This window comes from Macaca mulatta, chromosome 9, assembly GCF_049350105.2.
Source record: "Macaca mulatta isolate MMU2019108-1 chromosome 9, T2T-MMU8v2.0, whole genome shotgun sequence".
Classification (NCBI taxonomy): Eukaryota; Metazoa; Chordata; class Mammalia; order Primates; family Cercopithecidae; genus Macaca; species Macaca mulatta.
The window spans coordinates 110,399,378-110,415,360 of record NC_133414.1 but is presented as its reverse complement, the minus strand read 5'-3'; the positions used below and the strand labels follow the sequence as shown (position 1 = coordinate 110,415,360).

At 45.3% G+C, this 15,983-nt stretch overlaps 1 long non-coding RNA gene across 1 annotated transcript in view; it reads right to left on the bottom strand.

Moving 5' to 3' along the window:
• Positions 1 to 127: 127 nt before the first annotated feature.
• LOC114670018 (uncharacterized) overlaps positions 128 to 15,983 on the bottom strand; it is a 54,514-nt gene continuing 38,658 nt past the window's right edge. Inside the window, exons 2-3 of the long non-coding RNA XR_013398231.1 lie at positions 5,098 to 5,190; positions 128 to 851 (exon numbers count right to left, since the gene is read on the bottom strand). This is a non-coding gene — a long non-coding RNA (uncharacterized LOC114670018). The remainder of the gene's footprint in view (positions 852 to 5,097; positions 5,191 to 15,983) is intronic.

The window sequence follows — 15,983 nt, the reverse complement described above, 5'->3', positions numbered from 1 at the left end:
GAAGCCCTGTGGTAAAAGCCTTACTGGATGATATCATTTTAATTATAAATCTCTACTGGAAGGTCCCCCAAGCGACTGCAGTAGACAAAATTCCAATTCCCAAAGTCAAGGGCCAGGTAATTTAAACCCTGTTCAAAATGCTACTTTAATAATGCTTAGTTTTGAAGGGAGAACTACATGTTATAGCAGCATCATAGAGCTTATACGTGCAGGCCCTGGTACACACACATCTGTGCTAGGTGCTGGGGATACAGCAGAAAATAAAACAATGTTCATAGCCTCAAAAATCCTCCAGGTAATAAATAAACCATGATGATATGAGCCACATTAGGACCTTTTTTTTCTTTCTTTTACTCACCACTATACCAAAGAGGAGAGTACGAGGATAAGAAGAGAAGGTCTGGAACAATCACTAAAGGACAAGGATGAGGGAGATGATGAGAAATTAGTAAAAGGATTGATGTAAGACTACGCTCATATTATTATGGACCAAGTCCATGGAATCTGTATTAAACATTTAGAATAAAAAGACAAGAAGACTGGCCTTTCTGTTTCATGCTCCAGGGGCATCAGTGGTGTGAATAGTGAGATTCCAGCAGAGGATTTGGATGGCGTTGCACATCAGGACGTCAGGAGGCAAGTTCCCTGTAGAGTGTGCAGATGGCTTGAAGTGGGGCATGTGAGCAAGGAGAGGAATGTGCGTCCTCCCAAATTCGGGGAGATGGGGCTATTAGGGAGCGATGACTGAAAGGCTCATCTCGGAGCACAGCTGCAGGAAGCAGAGCCAACACGATACAGCAGGCACTCAAATGGGGCCGTTTCATCAGGTTCCATCTCTGTGCAGTGCCAACCTGTGGGAGGAAAAGAAGGGAAACTTGGAAGCAACCCAGCTTTGTGAAGGCTCAGCCTCAAGAAGCCTAATTGCCAGGAAAGGCTTAGCAGTTGGGTTCTCAGTAAAGAAAACAGAGCTTAGATGAAGCTACTCAGGGCTTTTAAAATTACCAGTTGAATGTATAACTCTGCCCTCAGGCCATTTGGGATGTGGTGGAGCTTCATCTATTCACGGTGCTTGAAGTAGAGAGCAAGCTGGAAGCACAGAGGACCCCATTCTCCGGACTTTCACCTTCAACTCCTCCAACCCCGGCTCTTGTTACTGCAGTGTGCAGCTGCCTTCAGCCTCCAGTCACACTCCCAGAGCAGCCCGATCTCACTTGGTAACGGCGAAAAGGACGCCAATGCCTCTTCGTATCCGTATGGATCTCACCGTTTACAAGCTGATGACAGTTTTTATTTCATTTGATAGAACAACATACAGATGGGGGCGGAGTACACGTTATCTCCCTACCGTGCAGCAGAACAGACTGAGGCTCAGAGAGTAGGTGGGCGTTTTCTCTCTCACAGCTGGTAACAGTGTTAGAATTCCAACTCAAGAAGTTTCACTCCGAAGACCACTGCACTAGGAGGAATCTTTATAAAACAGTGTGTCCAAAGTGTTGATTGTAAGCTGCTCATTGTTCTGCAACCTTACTGCATGGAGTTTTTGAACGAGGACTAATTCCTGAGAGAAGGAGAAACACTTCCTCCCAGAAGCCAGGCTTGGAAGAGGTGGGGGCCCAGCCCATCTCTGCCAGATGGGATTGGTGGTGACAATGGTGGCCATTCCAACGTCGTGAGAAAGACTCAACCTGCTGGGCTTAGCCCTAATGCAGTTTGGGGCAGATAGAATCAGCCCCTGATACCTGCAGGCAGCACCTAAAAATTCCGGCGTGGTTGTCATCTGTTTGGTGGCTCTGTGTCCGTGTCCCCTTCGTTTGATAACATCACTGGGAGTTGGAGCTCTCTCCTCCATCATGTGACATCTTGGTGTTCTTAGCTCCCTTGACTTAAGGGTAGGCAAGTGACCCCAATACAACAAATCAGACTCTTTCCTGGGATTCTCTCCTGCATAGAGAGAGGGGGAAATGGTTGGAGTATATTTATTTCAGGGGCAGAATCCCAAGTAAGCTGTCTCTTGCCCAGACCCCAGAACACTCTGGTTCTTGCCCCTGCTCTCCTACAGTCCACTGGATTCTGAAAGCCCCTCGGCCTCCCTCCAGCCAAACCCTTTCCCATCTAAGATAGCTAGAATCAGTTTCTGTTGCTTGCAACCAGAGAACAATTGGCAGTCTCCACTTCCCTTCTATTTCCCTTCATTTCCTCTGTTCTCTAGTCCCCTCTTAGCGGGAGCAGAAGATTAGAAAGGAAAAAGTCCTGAAATCAAAGCCAGAAATCTGAGTTTGAATCTAGTCCCTGCCACCTCATAGCTGAGTGATCTCAGACAAACTAACCTTTCTGAAAACTCAGTCTTCTCACGAAAAATATGAGCGCTGATGTGAATGTCATCTGTGTGTTGTAAGGGTTACATGAGGTAATATATACAGGCCCCAGGGTAGGACCCAGCTAGTAGTCACACCTTCCTTCCTTCCTACTTTTCAGCTCTGCTCCTCGTCCTCCCCATCCTGGTCATTTCCATCTCTCCACCTCTCTCTCCTCTCCTCTTTCATCTCCTGTCTCAGTAAGTAACCAGCAAGCTGATGACATTCGGGGCAAGGCCTCAGCTTAACAGCGAGTTCACAGTGAGCTACACACACACAGGACATGTGGAATGGTGCTTTCGTCAACAGGTCAGGAGACATCAGGTCAATGAGAAACAGCTTCTGAGAAAAGTAAGAATAGGAAGGAATTCATAAAGCTGAGGGTGAAGCTGTTTGCCCTGGGGGAAGAGCACAGAATGAGAGCAGGATCTATACTCCTTCCCTGACCTATAAAGGGAGCATTGTCTTAGGCACTTTGGGAGAAAAAGAGGACAGGCCCAGAAATATGCCCTATGAAGAAGAGTAAACAAGCTGGCACCCTGGGCACCAAGTGAGACAACTACCCCTTTTCATTTGGGGATGAAGAGGGCAGTGAGTCTGTGGCCAGGTGGGTGGCGGGTGGGTTCAGGTGAAGTGGGAAGTTCCGGCTTCGTCAGGCTGGCTCCGGGTCAGACGGTGTGTGCGGCTGAGCAGGTCTTTCCTGCTGAGCTTCTATTTCAGGCTGCGTGTAAGATGAGGGGTCACCAAGGCTGTGCACAGGCCTCTGCGCATTTTCCAGCAGGGTATGTGGGCTCCTGGCTGTAGCCAGGCCTCAGGAGGTCGGCCGGCCACTGAGACACCAGGGCTGCCTGGCACTGGAGGCCTGGGCTGCGCAGATCCCATCCTGCTGTTTCAGCTGCTGTGAGCAGCTCCTGCTCTTCTCTCCCACCTGCTTTCCTCTGAGTTCCTGTCCACTGAACTTGCAAACTGCATTTTTTTTGCCTTAGCGATTGACTTGGCTCCACGCAGCCACCAACAACCCAGGAGGCATGATCCTTTTATGCAGAAAGGTAGACGGAAGTTCTGACAGGGGGCCTGACTTGCACTTCCTTTGTTCTGAGCCAGAATTCAGCTCAGATGACGCCTCCATCAGGGGACCATGTGAATACTCAGATGCACCTGCCCAAGTGAGCACCACCGTTTGGGCCACGTCAATGGGCATTCTGAGGCTTTGTATCAGATGAGAGCTGTCTGAATGGGGCCTTTCATGTGGCCCATCTAAAACTGTGTCTCTACCTAAGCACTTTCAAAATTGTTAAAAAAAAAAAAAAAAAAAAAAAAAAAAAAAAACATAAAAAACCACAACTGTGTCTGAAAGTGTGGAAAGGGTTTGGGTGGCCTGTGAGCCCTCAGAGGGCAAAGGCTGACATTGGAAAGGGAAAAAGGAAAAGGTCTTTTTCACACACCCCCATCGCTGAGGCCATCAGCATCTGGGACTCTGGTCCCAAGCATCACATTGCTTCCCCTTCTCCCTCCTTTTTATCTTCATCCCCGGTGGTGAGGAGTAGAGAACCTGGTGTACCAGAGGATGTCATCGCTGGTGACACATGTCGGCCTGGAGAAAGGCCATGTCCTCTTAAGTAAGGAGCAGGATCCACCTGGTAGCTTCATTCACAGGCTTCTGTTTGATCTCCTGCGGTTCTCACTGTGACTCACTTATGTCACACTCAGAGTCACTCTCAGAGGGGCAGGCTCCGTCCCACGCCCCAACTCAGCAGGTACCAATCCCCGCTCCAGCACTTGCTAACCACACGGGCAAGTGGCCCACATCTCTGAGTGATGCTTCTTCATCCGGGGACAGGGATGCCAGCACTGAAGAGAATTGTTGTGAAGCTTAAATAAGATGAGAAGTAAAGCATTTGGCACACAGCAGGTGCTTAATAAATATCAGTTCCCTTACCGTGGTTGACTGATGATAGGAAAGGCCACAGTTTTCTCCCTCTCCCCACACCCTTTGGTGGTGCCTCTCACACTGGTGTCTTGGGCTTGGCCTCCCACACTGATGTTTTGGCCAGTGGGACAGTAGCGAAAGGGAAAATCAGGAACACGTGGGAAGTGGAGAGCCCAGCAGAGCGCAGTAAATTATTTTAGGACAAGAGCTGTAGCTTTTGGGAGTGCATCGGAGGCTTCTCTCTATGTGGCACCACTGCTTGGTCCTGGGGCAATGGATCCTTGGCTTTCCAATCACTAGAGACTCCTCGAGTGATTAGTCAACCGATGGGGAGTGCCCAGTTGGGCACCTCTGCCCAAGGCTGGGCTAAGGGTTAAAGAGCAGGCTGAGACCCCTGCCTCAAGTGGTTTACATGCTGCCTCCTGGAAACCATGCCAACCAGATCCAGAAACGTGAGTTCAGGGCAATACATGGAAAAATAAGTGGGAGCCGAATAGTTCAGTACACATGTCTGGAGGAGAAAGCCTTGAGTCAGACCAGGAGAAGTGATTAGAATTTAATAACAGAAAAAAGTTTTCGGCTTAGTTGGCACAAAAGGAGGCCATCCAGGATGGACAGCGTCTGCACACATGGATGACAACAGCAGGCCCTCTGTGTGCCCTCTCTGACCTGGATGGCAAAGTCCCTTTGATCTTAACAGTCCCTGACTAATGGCATTTGCTTTTAGATACGGCCATGGCACCCACAGTCCGTGTGACCTGGAGTGATAAAGGGAGGGGAGAGGCAGGTATTATACTTTTCTGGGTTTCTCACCCCGAAAACTGAGGCATGTGTTAGACTGGTGAAGAATCCTCCCAACTGCAAACACGCTGGCCACCATGGGCAAACAAATGAACAACCGGAAACCTTAGAGAACAATAGATGGAAATAACAAAATTAACATAAAATTCACACTTACTTTTGGGAAGAGGAAGGAGAATTCCACTAGGGAGGGCTTACAAGAGTACCTGTTACTGGTGATAATTCTGCTTCTTAAGCTTTCTGGTAAGTGCTTGGGTATTTATTATGATTTGTATGGATTTCATATATACTTCTAAAAATATATTTTGCATATACATATAAACACACAGTCACATGCTTAAGTCAAGTAAGAGAAATAACAGACTGGGCACAATGTCTGACATCAGCCTTGTCTCAGCTGGGCGTTTTCCTCCAGAGCCGCCTCCTATCTGGTTACGAGTTGAAGTCATGAAGCCGTTCATGACTTCCAGTGCTGTGTGGCAGTAGCGACCCAGGACCTGGAGTTGGAAGACCTGTTCTGCCACTAATTAGCTGTCCACATTTTACTTTTGTTGATATTATTGTTCCTGGACCAAACTGAGGTTCGGGCTGCTATTTCTCATGGCCCAATAACGAGATGCAGATGAACTGGGGAGGAAGAGAATTTTTATTTCTGCAATCTGTTACAGGGAGAAGACCTGGAAATTATCGCCAAACCAACTCAAAATTACAAAGTTTTCCAGAGCTTCTGTACGTTCTAAGCTACATGTCTATGTGTAGGTGTGCGTTCATCTAAAGACATAAATGATTAACTTCTTTTAATCCATAACTAAGGTCTGAGTCTTGAAGACCTTCCTCTGGAGGCTCAGTAAGCTTACTTACTCTTGCTTTTTTTTTTGAGACGGAGTCTCGATCTGTCGCCCAGGCTGGAGTGCAGTGGCACGATCTTGGCTCACTGCAAGCTCTGCCTCCTGGGTTCATGCCATTCTCCTGCCTCAGCCTCCCGAGTAGCTGGGACTACAGGCGCCCACGACCACGCCTGGCTAACTTTTTTTTTTTTTTTTTTTGTATTTTTAGTAGAGATGGGCTTTCACCGTTTTAGGCAGGATGGTCTCGATCTCCTGACCTCGTGATCCGCCCATCTTGGCCTCCCAAAGTGCTGGGATTACAGATGTGAGCCACTGCGCCCGGCCAGCTTACTTAGGCTTAATGGGTCCAGTTGCTGGGGTGATTACCCTTGTCTTGTCTCCTGCTAAATCACAGGTTTGGGGAGTTCCTCCAGACCCCCAATAAACTTGTTTAATCCTAAGCGCGTCCTGTTAAGAATTCCTTCATTGTTCTGTCACGCTTTAAGGCCCAGGAAAGGCCTAGACGAAACTCTTGGTGGGCTTTTGTTACATCCCAGTGTTCGTATAAAGACCCTGGCTTTTAGTATTTAACCTAACCACTCAGTCAGCACTGAAGCAGTTGTTATGGAGGCCTGTGTTAGTGAGACCTGGCCTGCCATGATATCACATTCTCCTCAGTAAAATGGGGATAGCAATTGCCTGCATTAAAGTGTTGACAGGGCTGGGTGCTGTGGTTCACGCTTGTAATTTCAGCACTTTGGGGGGCTGAGGCAGGCAGATCACTTGAGCCTAGGAGTTTGGGACCAGCCTGGGCAACATGGCGAAGCCCCGTCTCTATAGAAAATACAACAATTAGCTGGTCATAGTGGTGCATGCCTGTGGCCCTAGCTGCTGTGGAGGCTGAGGTGGCAGAATCACTTGAGCCCAGGAGGTCAAGGCTGCAGTGAGCTGTGGTTGTGCCACTGCACTCCATCCTGAGCAATAGAGGCCCCATCTTAAATAAATAAATAAATAAATAAATAAATAAATAAATAAATAGTGTTGACATGAGGGTAAGAGATGATGATGATGAATACCAATGTTCCAGAAAGTTCCATGTTTTATTAATGGCTTCTATGACCACCATCTCCAAGGCTCTAGTAATGTATCTCTGTGCTTCTGGAGCCTTCTTCAATCTTCCTATGTCCCAGTTTGCCTCAGAGGCTCTGGTATTGCAGTCCTTTGAAGCTGACTGACATTCCTCTTCTGATCAAGTCAGGGAACTAACTGCCTCTCAACAAAAGCTTTGCCTCCTGTGACCCCAGGCTGTCAGAGAAGGGACCTCCTCCTCTGGACATTGCCTCTAGTCCTTTATCCCTAGATGACACCTGCCCCTGGGGCCCAGAGCCCTAGAAACCAGGTGCCTGTGACTCTCCCAGGTGACACAGTCCCTCCCTCCAGAAAATGCTAATCTCAGGCTCTCTCTACTTTCACTCACCTTAAGAAAGCACATGGTGACCTTACCCCAGCTCTCTGAGCACTGCCTGGCCATCCCAGCTGGCCTCATTCACTTTCAGGAGGCACTAGGGCACAGTAGGCAAAATCCTACTCAATCCACATATCTTTGTTATCCCTTGCTGTGTGACGAGTGACTCCAAAACGTTTGTTATCTCGCAGCACTGTGAGTCAGGACTTGAGAAGTGGCTTAGCTGGTGGTTCTGGCTCAGGGTGTCTCATGAGGTTGCAGTCTGGTTGTCAGCCAGGACCACATCATCAAGAAACTTGCCTGGGGCTGAAGGATCTGTCTGCAAGCTCACTCCAGGGGCTGGTAACAGAAGGCTCTTATTCCTTGCCGGCTATTGGCTGGAGGCCTCAGCTCCTCACCATGTGGGCATCCTGCTATGACATGGCAGCTTGCTTCCCAGAGGGAGTGATCTGAGAGCACGAGCAACGCCAAAGCCATGATATCTTTTTAAATATTTTCAGATTCCTCATTATCTTTTATTTGGTATTTAAAAAACCATACATAGTAATACTGACAAACTCGATTTTGACGTTTGACATTAGAGTTCAGACCAGATCACAGAGATCTGCTGTACTTTGCAATGTGATTTTTGTTAATTTATTTATAATTTTTAATTTTAAAAAAATATTTTGCAATGTGATTTTAAAAAATAACAGCTTCCAGCCAGGCATGATAGCTCCCACTTATAATCCTAGCACTTTGGGAGGCTGAGGCAGGTGGATTACCTGAGTTCAGGAGTTCGAGACCAGCCTGGCCAACATGGTGAAACTCTGTCTCCACTAAAAATGCAAAAAATTAGCCAGGTGTGGTGGCAAATGCCTGTGGTCTCAGCTACTCAGGAGGCTGAGGCATGAGAATCGCTTGAACCTGGGAGGTAGATGTTGCAGTGAGCCAAGATCACTCCACTGCACTCCAGCCTGGGCAACAGAGAGAATCTCTGTCTCCAAAATAAATAAATAAATAAATAAAAATAAAAATAGCAGCTTAATTGATATGTCATTTATGTACCATATGATTCACCCATTTAAAGTATACGATTCAATTTTTAGTATATTCACAGAGTTGTGCACCATCACTATGATTAATTTTAGAACATTTTCATCACCCCAAAAAGAAACCCCATAACCATTAGCAATCACTCCTCATTTCTCCCTAAGCCTCCCAGCCCTCACTAACCAGTAAGCCATTTTCTCTCTATATGGATTTGCCTATTCCGGACATTTAATATAAATAGAATCATACAAAATACGTGGTGTTTTATAATTCTTTCTTTTAGCATAATGTTTTCAAAGGTCATCCTTGTAGTATGTATCAGTGCTTCATTCCTTCTTATTGCTGAATCATATTCCATTGTATGGATATACCACAATTTATTTACCCATTCATTGATTGATAGACATTTGGGTTGTTTCCTCTTTTTGGCTATTACAAATGATGCTGCTATGAACATTTATGTACAACTTTTTGTGTGGACATGTGTTTTTACTTCTTTGGGTATTTACCTGGGAGTGGAATTGCACAGTCATATGATAACTCTATGTTTAACATTTTCAGGAACTGCCAGGCTATTTCTCAAAGTGGCTGCACCATTTCACAGTCCCATCAGCAATGTATAAGGGTGTCAATTTTTCTACATACTTGTCAGCACTTGTTATTATCTATCTTTTCTAGTATAGCCATCTGCATGGGTATGAAGTGGTATGTGCCAGGTTTTGATTTGCATTTCACTGATGGTCAATAATGTTAAACAACTTTTTGTGTGTTGGCTATGTGTATATTTTCTTTGGAGAAATGTCTATTCAGATCCTCTGTTCGCTTTTTAGTTATTGGCATTTTATTATTGAGTTGTTAGAGATCTTTATATACTCTGGATATGAGATCCTTATTAGATATAATTCGCTGACTTTTTCTCCCATTCTTTAGATTTTCATCTCATCTTCTTGACCAAGACTTTTGCGTTGAAGCACAAAAGTTTTAATTTTGGTGATGTATAGTTTGCTTGCCTTTTGTTCTTTGTACTTTTGATGTCATATCTAAGAAACTATTGACTAATCCAGAATTGTGAAGATTTTCTCTGTTGTCTTCTAAGAGTTTATAGCTTTAGCTCTTAAAATAGGTCTTTGATACACTTTGAGTTAATTCTTGTATATGGTGTGAGATAAGGATCCAACTTTATTCTTTTCCACGGGAACACAATGTATTTTATAACCGAATCTCAGAAGGCACTTATCACTATTTCTGCAATATTCCATTGGCCACATAGGCCAAGTCTGTTATAAGGATGAGAACCACATGTCTCTTTCTGGTCATGAAGACCAAGAGGATAATTGGGCACCATCTTTGAAGCTGGTTACCATACCACAGACTTTCAATATTCATTAATCAGGGAAAATTGATGATATTACCTTTACTGAATAACAAAATGAGATTAAAATATTCCCTCAGCTATAAGGGCTAGCTAATTTATTCCTCTATTATTGATTTACTTTCTTATGTGTCCTGATAATAACAAGATCTATCATTTCTTGAGCAACAGCTTAGTTCCTAACACACAGCCAATTTTCCTATATGTTCTTTTTAAGCCCCACTTACTGGGTATTAAAACAAGGAGTTTTTAATCTTCCATTTATTGATTAAAAAACCACAGAAGAGGTTAAATGACATATCCAACATCACTCAGCCAGGAAGTGGTAGTCACGTTATAAAACATTAAATTGGTTCATCAGACTTTAGAGTCTACTTTTCCCCCATCGACTGCTGCCCAACAGTCTCCCAAACAAGTAGGTTGGGGCTGAGCCTCACCTGCTTCTCTGTCCTCTCCATGCCACACAAAGCTGATTGTTCTTAAAATCAGCTTCCTCAAAACACTCAGAAACATAGACCATGGAGCCATCAAGCTGTGAGATGCACTAGATCAAGCTGCAGGATTTGAGCAGTGATGCCATGACAGCAGATAGGTCCAGTGGGATCGGTTTCATTCAGTTACCATTCTTGTAGCTTCAACAGATTTCTAAGGTATTGTACCAAACTTCAAAATATAACCCAAGTACATTTTTATTTGCATTTTATAGTTTATTTTGAATAGCTGAGTTACTTAATGGTTATCCAAAATATTATTTTCCTTTAAAAACACACTTTAAAATGTTTCACAGCATTAAATATGATTTTATTACATCTTAGAATCAGAATGCTTTCTAAAATTAAGGTATAATTTTATGACTCAAGACTATCAGAAAATAAGCCTAGTTACACATTCAAAAATTACATTACTGGACACTTTTATGTGTACCTACTCTAAAAGGAAATATAATACATCTCTCTCACCCCACTGCCCACCCCTCTCAGATTTCAAGGAGAGTCAGAGACTAGCTCGTGGGCATTAGAAACAAGAGGAATAGTTTTGGTCCTCAAAGAAATGTAAAACCATTTTCAAACATTAAATTTCTTGTTCCTCTTGGGGAGGGTAAGATTTTGCAATCTGGGGCTTTTTCACTGTTTAAGCACTTCCCATTAAAATACAGCGGTTATCTTTCTCCTTTACAACACACAGATGAAACCACACAGGCCAGGAGTTCGCCTTGTGCTTCAGTCATTTCCATTCACTTCCTATCCCCTGGGGATTTCATGTTTCTAGGGAGGGCCAACACATTGGAAAACTAATTCACCTAGCAAAGCTTCAGGCAGATACAGAAAAAGCAAATATGTTCGTAAAAGTGCCTCATTTATTTGAGGGTCCTCATGTGGCTGTTAAGTTTCCCCAGGTCACAGAAACAAGTGTCTAGTGCCAGAGTGCTGCCTGCAGCTCCAGGGTGCGTTCTACACATACAAGCACACAGGCACCCCTCATTTATACAGGCTCATTTGTGCGGCTGGAAGGTGGCAGCTCACCTAGACCCCTGCAGCAGCTTCCCAGCTGGCCTTCCTGCCTCTGGTCCCTGTCTCTGCTCAGACCCCACACCATTGACTGACCTTTCTGAAATGCCTACGCTTCTCTCTTGATATTGTTTGGCTCTGTGTCCCTACCCAAATCTCACCCTGAATTGTAATAATCCTCACATGTGAAGGGTGGGACCAGGGGAGATAATTGAATCATGGGGGCAGTTTCCCCATGCTGTTCTCATTATATTGAGTGAACCTCACAGGATGTGATGGTTTTATAAGCATCTGGCATTTCCCCTGCTTGCACTTATCTCTCTCCTGCCACCCAGTGAAGAGGTGCTTTCCCCCATTATTGTAAGTTGCCTGAGGCATCCTCAGCCATGTGGAACTGTGAGTCAATTAGACCTCTTTTCTTTATAAATTTCCCAGTCTCAGGTACTTCTTCATAGCAGCATAAGAATGGACTAATACATCTCTCAAGCTTAAAGTCACTGTGATGGCGGCCAGGTGTGGTGGCTCACACCTGTAATCCCAGCACTTTGGGAGGCCAAGGCGGGCAGATCATGAGGTCAGGAGATTGAGACCATCCTGGCTAAAACAGTGAAACCCATCTGTACTAAAAATACAAAAAATTAGCTGGGCATGGTGGCACGTGCCTGTAGTCCCAGCTACTTGGGAGGCTAAGGCAGGAGAATTGCTTGAACCCAGGAGGCAGAGGTTGCAGTGAGCTGAGATCGCGCCACTGCACTCCAGCCTGGGTGACAGAGCGAGACTCCATCTCAAAAAAAAACAAAAAAAACAAAAAAAAAGTCACTGTGATGGAAAGAAGAGGGATAACCAGGCATTATGAATCTCTTGAAGTTGTATTGAAAAAAAATCAAACCTGAATATAATGACATCTGTAGTTCAAACTCCCAGTTTATAGGAAGCACACAGATAGAGGCACATGTTAAATGACACCATGAGCTGCAGCTCACAAATTCCAGACTGCAGGAAACTCTACAGGACAAATGACAGAAAAAATAGATGGAAAGGGACTCTATGGGTTAAAGGAGACTTAAAGAAAGCAAGGTATGAACTCTATAGGGATCCTAAATCAAATTAACAAACTGTTTAAAAAAAAAGTCAAGCGACAATTAGGGAGATGTGAACACTTGATGAATATTTGATGATATTAAGGAAATACTGTTAAGCATTTTAGATGACTCAATGGTATTGTGGTTGTGTGTTTTTTAAAAAAAATCCTTATATTTTAATTCAGAAACATACTGAATATTTTCTTTGAGATTAGCGTCAAATCAAGCCTGAGGTGGTGGGAAGAGGTGAAGGTGCAACTGAAACAAGACCAGCCACAAATTGATCATTGTTGAAGGTGGGACACTGAGTTCATTACATTATTACCTCTATTTTGGTATGGTTGAAAATCTTTATAATAAATAACTTTTTAAATGAAAAACAATATTCTAATAGGTCCCCCATAGCCTATATCGGCATTGATGGCTCTGGGTCTCATTGTGACCCTGAAGAAATATATAGACTCTCCTCTTAAAAAATACATTTGCACTCAGATATTTGCATATAATTTGAGCAGTCACGGACCCTGATGTCTCTTAGACTTCTGGCCTTCGGGTTCAAGTGTTAACCAATTTCCTCTGGGGCCTGGGCTGACCTCTCCAGGCTCTCCCCACCTCCCCATCATAGGCTCTGCCCACACCTGCTCCTCCATGCCGCTACTCATGAGGTTCCCTCGGTCTGAGGATGCTTTCCTAAGGCCCACGCCAAATCTCACTTTCCTTCCAGCCAGCCACACACCCACTGCCCTGACTCCAACCCAAGAATAAATTATCCCCGCCCTCTTGCCCTCTAGCCCCCGTGTATCCCACCCTATAGTGAAAGACAGAGCTCACAGGTTGGCTTCTGTTACATCATATCTCCCTGTGGGGCCAATTCACCATTTTCTTTACTGTGCTGAGCCCAAAGCTTTGTACACAGCCAATAACTGTAGGTTAAAATGAATTCAATGGGAAATTTAAAGCCTCAGGATCCAAGGAGAGCTAATGGGATCTCATAGCTCAAATGCCAATATTACTGATATGTCAGAGCAGGGGAACAAAATGCTGAGCTCACCACAGTTAGGTCTTTGGTCATATTTGTCAGATGAGGAGTCTATGCCCTGGAAGTTGTGGAGGTGGAAGTGGAGTCTCTGGTTGGTGACTGACACAGCCTCACATGTGGGGACTCTATCCTTGACCTCATCTAAAAGGCAGAGGCTGCCAAAGGTGGAGGGACATTTGATTCCTGCATTTGGTATTTTTATTCTCTCCCTTAACAGCACTGGAGAATGTCTGGGGTGGGGTTAGGGGATGCTCTTCGGCAAATCACACTGAAAACAGGTGCTGCCCATATCCCCTCACCGCACCCCATTCGTGACCTCTCCTTCCCTCACTCCTTCTGTACTCCTGGGCTGCAAACATTCCCTAATTGAGCCTCATTCACCCCTCAGTGTAAATTAGTGCAGTCTACTAGCCTGAGGCAAGATGGAAGGCTTTGGACATCCAGGAGGCAGCCAAGGCTTCTGGGACTGCAAAAACAGGGATAAGAATTCAGAAAGGGAAGGCCCAACCAGAACAGATGGGCCAAGATGAAGTCCAGGACAAACGGAGTGGCTGGAACCAGGAAAGAAGCCACCAGGCGCCAGAGGAGAGCGCACAGGTCTTGTCAGGAACAGACAGGGTCAGTGCAAGGCCTGAAGGCGAGTCCCAGGCTCTGCGAAGCCCTCCCCACACCCCACCGCTCACCAAAGCTCTTGCCTGGCACTTGGCCTTTCTTTTAAATGATTTGGCCTTTCCTGTTTTTTAAAAGGCATCCTTGGGCTTGACAAGATGAGAGAGGAATAAAGAGATAAAGCTCAGACATGCTTTCTCTGAGCTGGCATCGACATCTAAATGACGATGGTAGGGACAGCCTGGGCAACCACAAACAAAGATTCTATCTGCCCATCCAGGCACCTTGGCTTCCCTCACTGCAAGAGAAAGGAAACTGTTTCTTGAGGGCAGTACTAGGGTGTAACCCTGGCCACTCCACCTGCTCTCTAAGGTGGTCTTTATCATCCTCTGCAAGAGATCGCGTCATTCCCACTGTATCGTTGAAACAGACTCAGCAAGTACACTCAGAGCAGGTAAGTACCTTGTCCAAGGACACGTGGTCAGCCACCATCACTTTTCACTTGTTGCTGATTCTTTTAAGGCAATGAGGCTCTAGTCTTCTTCAGATGATATACTTGTGCCTTGAGTCATTCTGTCAGCTCCCTCCACTAACAGTAATGCCGTTCAAACACCAGCCCTGGTGTCAAATAAGAGTCCTTGCAGATATAAGGTGGTATGGACAGGGGAACTGGATTTCCCAGCTGTAAGGGATGCAGACAGGGAAGCTGACCCCAGCAGGTGAGTGTGGGATCATACCTACTACTGCCAGCGTGGCCAGCCTTTGCTCTGTCTCCGGCTCTCTCCCTCTGTGAATGACAAGTCGATTGCTAGTGGAAAATTCTTCAATGAACTCACCCGTTCTGGAAGTGGTAGTCCCCTTCCAGGGCTTCTGTGCCCCTGGGCAATGTTTCTGCTTTAAAATCCCCATTTCCCCTTCCATCAGTAGCATCTCACAGGGGACCCCCAAATTGTGTACCAGTCTTAGTCACACCCATGTTTGCTGACAGATCTGGAAATTGCTCTTATTAACCTCTCATTATCTCACTAGTGATTTAGTTTTGACTTGCCCTGTTTTGTTCTTCAGAGCTCCTGTGCCATCTGCTCCCTCCTTCCTATGGCTTGATGAAGGAAGGACTTGCAGAGAGAGCTGGACTTACTCCCGCCTCCTCGCTTTCTTGTTTGCAGAACTATAGTTCCTTTATTCGTTCTTTCATTTCTCCTTTAATCACAGGTTCCTGCATCCGTACTTTCATACTTTCCATTTCTTCTTCTTTGTGTTTGGAAGACTTCCTGGGGATCTCCTCCACTTCCTGAACCTGTTCTGTCCGGAGCTCATGTCTATGCGTATTTTCACAGTGACTTCCTTTGTTGATTTTAATTCCTATACAACAATTCCAGCCACCTGGGTAAAGGGATGATTGTAGGTGACCCACCTCCCTAGCCTCCTTACCCCTTCCCTTTCCCAGGAAAATACTCCCAGACACCAAAATCTCTGCCTCTTCACATGTCATAATAGCAACATTCAGTAACATCCCAGAGGTGTAGTCCAATGTTCAAAGCCTGTTCACTGTTCCGAGAATAAAACCCCAGAAAGAGATTTTTATCCTTGCCATCCCTATTTCACAGCAAGGGAAACAAGTTCAGAGACAGACTCCCGAGATTTCCCCACTGGTGAGAGGCATTGGGAGGAGCACACAGCAGGTGCCTGCAATTCAGAAGCACCCACTCCTTTCATTTCATTGGTCTTTACCAGCAAAAGCCTGAGATATGCAAGACACAACCTTTTCCACAAAGACCCAGTTGTAGACATGTGTGGATCTTCCGGACTGAATTCACCAGAAACATTGTCCATGCACACCTTTACCATCATGTCTGGAGGTATGTCTGTTTCTCCACATGCTCACCAAAATTGGAAGGGTAGGATTTGGGCTGACTGTTAGTTACTCCTGTTAAGGAAAGATGGTATCTGCTCTTCTTATTCCT